Source organism: Dromiciops gliroides, chromosome 3 (genome assembly GCF_019393635.1).
Source record: "Dromiciops gliroides isolate mDroGli1 chromosome 3, mDroGli1.pri, whole genome shotgun sequence".
In the NCBI taxonomy this organism is placed as follows: domain Eukaryota; kingdom Metazoa; phylum Chordata; class Mammalia; order Microbiotheria; family Microbiotheriidae; genus Dromiciops; species Dromiciops gliroides.
This window is the reverse complement of record NC_057863.1, coordinates 425,432,582-425,440,420: the sequence shown is the minus strand read 5'-3', so window position 1 is coordinate 425,440,420 and position 7,839 is coordinate 425,432,582. Positions and strand designations below refer to the sequence as shown.

Below are 7,839 nucleotides of genomic sequence, written 5' to 3'. Positions count from 1 at the left end.
CCATTTCCCAATGGATGGGAATGTCCTCGATTTCCAATTCTTTGCCATCACAAAGGGAACTGCTATAAATATATTTGTACATGTGGGCCCTTTGCCCTTTTTTATGTTCTCTTTGGGATACAGACCCAGTATTGGTATTACTGGGTCCAAAGGTAGGCACAGCCTCATAACCCTTTGGGCATAGTACCAAATTGCTCTCCAGAATAGCTGGATCAGTTCACAACTCCTCCAAGTATGCATTAGTGTTCCATTATTTCCACATCTTCTCCGACATTTGTTATTTTCCTTTTTTGTCATATTATCCAATCTGATAGATGTGAGGTGTTACCTCAGAGTTGTTTTAATTTGCATTTCTCTAATCGGTAGTGATTTAGAGCATTTTTCATATGGTAATGGATAGCTTTGATTTCTTCATCAGAAAACTGCCTGTTCGTGGCCTTTGACAATTGGGGAATAACTTGGATTCTTATAAATTTGATTTAGTTCTTGAAATATTTTAGAAATTAGGCCTTTATCAGAAAAACTGGCTGTAAAAAAATGTTTCCCAGCTTTCTGCCTCCCTTTTAATTTTGGCTGCATTGCTTCTGTTTTTACAAAACCTTTTTAATTTAATGTAATCAAAAGCATCCATTTTGCATTTCACAATATTCTCTATCACTTGTATGGTCATAAATTCTTCTCCTCTCCATAAATCTGAGAGATGAATTATTCATTCATCTCCTAATTTACCTATTGGTATCACCCTTTATGTTTAAATCATGTACCCATTTTGCCCTTATTTTAGTATAAGGTGTAAGATGTTGGTCTATGCCTAGTTTCTACCATACTATCTTCCAGTTTTCCAAGGAGTTTTTCTCAAATACTGAGTTCTTATCCCAGAAGCTGGAGACTTTTAGTTTATCAGATTTCTATCGTCATTTACTACTATGTCTCCTGTGCCTAACCTATTCCATTGTTCTACCACTCTATTTCTTAGCCAGTACCACATAGTTTTGATGACTGCTGCTTTATAGTGTAAGGGCCTAAAATTCTAGCTATGATGTCTAAAATCTAATGAGTGGTCATCTAAAATTAGAAGATTTAGCAAAAGTTTAGATTTTTAAATATTTATTAAAGTGCATCAGAAGTTGGTGAGGAGAGAGAGGTAAAAGGCAAACTTTCTCTAACTATCTAATAGACACCAACATCTGACCTGCCAAGACAAGGTCAAGAATCCAAAAAAGACCCCTCCTCAGTGGTTTCTCCCTGAATCTGCCTTGTCAAACCAGAAACAGGGCCATCCACACACACATAGCTCCAAGCTAATTGGTTGGTAGCTCTGATTGACAGGTGGTTCTATAGATGTAACTTCCAGATGCCAGGTAATTTCTGGATGTTAAAGTCACATGGTTTCCAAGTCACATGCTTTCTCCTCATGGCAGAACTTGCCTGCAATATCTCTCCCAACAGGGCCTGTCATTCCATTTCTCACAATAGTAAAGCGTCATATTTGGTACAGCCAGCCCACCTTCCTGTGCATTTTTATTATCCCCCTTGATATTCTTAACCTTTTGTTCTTCAGATTAATTTTGTTTTTATTTTTATAGCACTATAAAATAATTTTTATGTTTTCTGATTGGTATGACACTGAATAAGTAAATTCATTTAGGTAGAATTGTCATTTTTATTATATTAGCTCAGCTGATCCATGAGCAATTGATATTTTTCCAATTATTTAGATCTGGTTTGATTTGTGTGAAAAGCGTTTTGTAATTTTGTACAGAGTTCCTGAGTTTGTCTTGGAAGGTAGACTCCCATCTATTTTATATTGTCTACTGTTCTCTTAAATTGCATTTCTATTTCTATCTCTTACTGCTGCATTTTGCTGGTCATATAAATAAATGCTGATGATTTGTGTGGTTTTAATATATATCTTGCAACTTTGTTAAAGTTGTTAATTGTGTCAGGTAGTTTTTTAGTTGATTCTCTAGGATTCTCTATGTATACCATCATATCATCTGCAAAGAGTGATAGTTTTGTTTCCTCCTCACCTATTCTAATTCCTTAATTCCCTTTTCTTCTTTTATTGCAAGAGCTAACATTTCTAGTAAAATATTAAATAATAGAGCTGATAATGGACATCCCTGTTTCACCCCTGATCTTACTGGAAATGCCTCTAACATATACCCATTACATACAATGTTTGCTGATGGTTTTAGGTAGATACTGCTTATCATTTTATTTTTTTTAATTTTTTTTGTGGGGCAATTAGGGTTAAGTGACTTGTCCAGGGTCACACAGCTAGTAAGTGTTAAGTGTCTGAGGCCAGATTTGAAATTTTGAACTCAGATTCTCCTGAATCTAAGGCCAGTGCTCTATGCACTGTGCCACCTAGCTATCCCCTTTACTGCTTATCATTTTAAAGAAAGCTCTATTTATTCCTCTGCTCTTTAGTGTTTTAATAGGAAAGGGTGCAGTATTTTCTCAAAAGCTTTAAAAATAGGCTACAACCTGAGCAAGAAGCAGAAAAGGACCCTTAACATTAACAGCTTTTATGGTGAAAGGGAAAACCAAAACTCAAACTCAGATAAGTTTGTCAAAAGTCCTACAAGTGAAGACTCAAGTGGGAAGATGATCTTGTCTCAAGACCAAAAAGTCTTCTTTGAAGCGACCAAATAGACTTTTAAAAATGAAATGAGGGAGGTAGAAGAAAAAATTGAAAAAGAAATGAGAGAAAAGAGTTACACTCCAAAAAGAAAAACAAAAATTGCCTGAGGAAAACAATTCCTTAAAAAAATACAATTGGCCAAATGAGAGAAAAAAGTGGCCAAATTGGAGAAAAGATGCAACATCTTACTGACAAAAATAAGGCATTAAAAATAAAAATTGGGCTGATGGTGTCTCCATGAGACACCAAGAATCTGACAAGCAGAATCAAACACTGAAAAAATAGAAGAACATGTGAAACACCTCTTTGGAAAAACAATTGACCTGGAAACAGATCCAGGAGAGATAATCTGAGAATTATTGGGCTATCTGAAAGCCATGATCAAGAAAAGAGTCTAGACACCATATTCCAGGAAATTATCAAGGACAACTGCCATGAAATTGCAGAATCAGAGTATAAAATCATCATTGAAAAAATCCACCAATCAACTCCTGAAAGAGACCCCAAAAGGAACACTTCAAGGAAGATTGTAGCCAAACTCCAGAATTATCATTTGGTGGAGAAAATATTCCAAACAGCCAGAAAGAAACCATTTAAATATCATGGAGCCACAGTCAGGATTGCAGAAGACCTGTCAGCTTCAACATTAAAGGATCACAGGGCTTGGAGTATGATATTCAGGAAGGCAAAGGAGCTGGGATTACAAACCAAGATCAACTACCCAACTGGATGGAGTAATCTATTTAAAATAGGCAGTAAATGAGCCTAATACTTATCAGAATTGGCTCGAAGATATTAATATCATCAGAATTAGCTCAAGGAGGAAATAACATACACACTCAATTTTGAGTAATCTATCTAACCCTGCAGGAAAATAGGAGGGAAAAGGGATGAGGAACTAGTGGCAAAAGAAGAGAGGACAGATTGGGGTGTAATGATTGGAATGACACCACCTACTGGAGAGCTACTGTAGAAAAGCTCTGCCATGAAGAGAAGCTGTCTGAGGGTAAGACTGGAAGTCAGGAAGTGATGTTTGCTCGTGGGTACTGTCTATAAAAGAGGCGAGGCTTGTTCTCTCACTCTTTTTCGTGAGGACTCTCATGGAGAGTGGAACTAAAATGCACTCTCCCTTTGATAGATAGATGAATCTAGGCCTTTCTCTCTCTTTTCACCAAATTCTTATTCTCCTTAATAAATGCTTAAAAGTCTAAACTCTTGCTAAAGCTTATAATTTATTGGTGACAACTCATTAGATTTTTTAGACAGACTAGCTAAAATTTTAGCCCCTTACAGGGGGAAGGGCCAGTCAGAAGCAAATCCCTTTTGAGGAGGGATAGGGTGAAAGCACATAGAAAATAGAGTAAATATGGGGAGGGGAATAGGATGGAGGTATACAGTTAACAATAGTAATTCTGAAAAAGAGAAAAGGGATAAATTGTACAAAAAAATTTATAGTAACTCTTTGTGGTGGGTAAGAATTGGAAATCAAAAGAATATCCATCAATTGGGGATTGACTTAACAAGCTGTGTTACATGATTGTAATGGAATATTATTGTGCTATAAAAATGACAAGCAGTATGATTTCCAGAAAAACCTAGAAAGGTTTCATACATCATATGAACTGATGTATAGTGAATTGAGCAGAACTAGGAGAACATTGTGCACTTAACTACTCTCATCAATACAATGATCCAAGACAATCCCAAATGGCTAATGATGAAACATACTATCCACCTCCAGAGAAAGAACTGGTATTGATTGAAAATAGACTAAAAAAAAAAAAAAGAGAGAGTACTTGTCGATTGTACAAATATAACCTATATCAGATTGGTTGCTGTCTTGAGGGGGTAGGAAAGGAAGGGAGAAAAATTTGGAATGCTAAATCTTATAAAAATGAATGTTGGGGGGGCAGCTAGATGGCGCAGTGGATAGAGCACCAGCTCTGGAGTCAGTAGTACCTGAGTTCAAATCCGGCCTCAGACATGTAACACTTACTAGCTGTGTGACCCTAGGCAAGTCACTTAACCCCAATTGCCTCACTAAAAACAAAACAAAACAAAATAAACAAAAAAAAATGAATGTTGTAAACCACCTTTACATGTAACAAAAAGAAAGAAACAAAGAAACAAGAAAGAAACAAAGAAACAAAGAAAATGTTACACCCTGAAAAAAAATGCTTTGTAGAATTCACTTGTAAACTCACCTGGCCCTAGAGATATTTTTCCTTAGGGAGCTCATTGATATCTTGTTCAATATCCTTTTTCTAAAATTGTGCTATTCAAGTCTTTTATTCCCTCTTCCGTTAATCTTGGCAATTTATATTTTTTGGAAATATAACTATATTTCATTTAGATTGCTAAATTTATTGGCATATAGTTGGGCAAAGTAGTTCCCAGTTATACCTTTATTTGCCCCTTCATTGATGGTGAATTAACCCCTTTATTTTTGATACTGGTAATTTGTTTTTTCTCTTTCTCTTTTTTTAATTGAATTAGCCAAATGTTTATGTATTTTATTGATTTTTAATAAAACCATATCTTAATTTTATTATTAATTCTATAATTTTCTTACTTTCAATTTTATTAAACTCTCTTTTGATTTTCAGAATGTTTATCTAATGTATTATTCTGTTGGCAGATTGCTGTAATCTATTTTAATAATTTATTAGAATTTTTGCATCAATATTCATTAGGGAGATTGGTCTATAATTTTCTTTCTCTCTTTTTGGTTTGCCTGGTAATTTGGTATTCATCTTTCTCTTTTTTAAATAAAATTAACCAAAAGTACAACTATCTTCTTGTTTTTTTTTTCTCCCATAAAACCAGCTCCTTGTTTTACTTATTAATTTTATTATTAATTCTCTTACTTTAAATTTTATTCATCTCAAAATTTCTAATTTTGTTTTTAATTTGGGATATTTAATCTATTCTTTTTCTAGCTTTTTGATTTGCATTCCCAATCCATTGCTCTCCTCTTTCTCCATTTTATTCATGTAGGCATTTAAAGATACAATATTTCCCGTACTAATTTATTTGGCTGCATTCCATAAGTTTTGATATGTTGTCTCATAGTTGTCATTCTCTTGAATGAAGTTATTGATTGTTTCTATTATTTGCTGTCTAACCTAGTTATTCTTTCTTTTTACTTCAGAGATTGCTTTTTTATTGTAATTATTTGTATTTTTTTTGCTATTTGCACAAACACCACATATTAAAATTGGAAAACAGTGAACCTTTACCTACCGGTCTCAAATATATGTGCTTATTTTGACATCACTATGTATATCAATTTTAATTAGAGTACACTAGCACAGTTTTACATTTACCAGAGTCTTATTCAGATTCACTATGGCAAATTTTGTGTTATAATGAGCTTTCTGCTTTTCATTAAGCATATTCTACTGTGATTCAAGCAATTCTTCAATCTCTTTAGATGGAGAATCTGGATGTTCAGCAAATACCTCATGTCTGTGCTTCTGACAGAAGACCAAAAACTGAGACCCTGAAACTCCCTTTCTGCTTTGTAGAGTAGATGTTGCAGCCTTCTTTCTACCAACAGGAGAACCCAATCCTCTTTTTGAATCTGCTTGTTCAGCCGCCCTTTGAGGAGTACTATTTTTAGTCCCTGAATCAGTTTCCTGGTTATCAGTACAAGTTGGTAATTTTGATCTCCTCCTTCTCTTGATAGGGACACATAGTTCTTTTTTCTTTGGGTTTTGAGCAGTTTCTTCACTTATATCTGACTTCACTTATATCTAACACAAATGAAGGTAAACTTGGCTTTCCATTCCTCTACTGTCATACTCACTGCTTCTTTTGCTTGAATAATACCCATTTTCCACTGGGCCCTCAATTTCCCTGAAATAGGTTCCAAAAGCTTGATTTTCTCAGCTTTTGTGGGTGCCTGTTTTGCATTTTCCTAGCATAATTTTTTGAATTGCTCTTTTCCTTCAAATGATACAAGGCTCTTCTCAAATATCCAAGCTCTTTCTGGAGCATCACCAAAGAATTATACATTATACTGGTGAGCACTCTTTTTCTGTCCTTTTAGTTTGGTATAGTTGTGAAGAAGATCTGCTGAAACTACACATGGCCATGAAGGGTAACCTGAAACTTTTGACCATACTAGATCTCCAACATTATATTTCAACAGATGGTCTTTTTCTTTGTTGATGTTTGAATATGACTCTCTCTCAACTAGAATCTTTTTTTATGAGGGATTTGAAGCCTTAGGCACCAAAGCTGCTTTAACAAGGCCCTATTCAAGTAAAGAATCGTACTTTATGCTCCTTTTCCTATTCCTTCTTGACTTCTTTTCTTGTTTTTTGTTCATTTTCTTCTGACTGGGACACATCTGGACCAGTGTCTCTACCAATAGATGATTCAAAGAGAGGTTGTCCATTCATGTACGTTTTAGTGATTTTCATTTTAATCTCAGCAGAGCCATATTTGATAGGAATAGTATGAAGGGGTGTTCCAATTCCCTTTATTTCCTGGGATTCAAAGCACAGCTTGTTGTCTTGAGCACCAGACTTCCCCATTGAAGACAGGAGAGGTTAGATCTTTCACTTTGTCAGCCAGAATGAATGGTAGAGCTTCATGGCCATTAAATTTTTGCATGGCACCCTCTGATATAGTAGTAGATATCTGGGCTTTACTAAGAAACACCGAATATTCCTGATTGACTTCACAATACTGAGTCATCCCATTGGAATTTCCAAGGATCTCTGGAACTTCATTTTCAGCTGATTTACAATTTTCTGAGTTATTGATAGAGAATTTCTTTTAATACTAAAGTTCATTCAGTAATGATGCTTCCAATATCACAACACTGTGCAGTGTCCCATCATCTGAGTGGGTGGCTTCGTTGTGAGGCAGCAGCTAGGTGGGAGGGAGGGGAGCTGGGGGTCCCAGGTGGGCAGCTGGAGGGAGAGCAGCAGCAGTGGCAACTCCAACAGGGGTCAGAACCTAAAGAAGGATGGACAGGGCAGTGACAGGAAAGGGAAGAGGGAGGGGGGCTGGCGGCAGACACTTCTAGGGGGTGGGTGGGTGGTTGAGGGGTGTGGGAGGGGTAGGGGGGAGAAGAGGCTGTTCTGCTCGCCTAACCCACTTATTCTTTAAGATGAAATTATTTAGTTTCCAATTAATTTTCAGGCTATCTTTCCACAGATCTTTACTACATGTAATTTTTT

General features: G+C 35.8%; 1 pseudogene; it reads right to left on the bottom strand.

The window, feature by feature from the left end:
* Positions 1–5,952: 5,952 nt before the first annotated feature.
* Positions 5,953–7,449, bottom strand: LOC122747751 (annotated as a pseudogene).
* Positions 7,450–7,839: the final 390 nt, after the last annotated feature.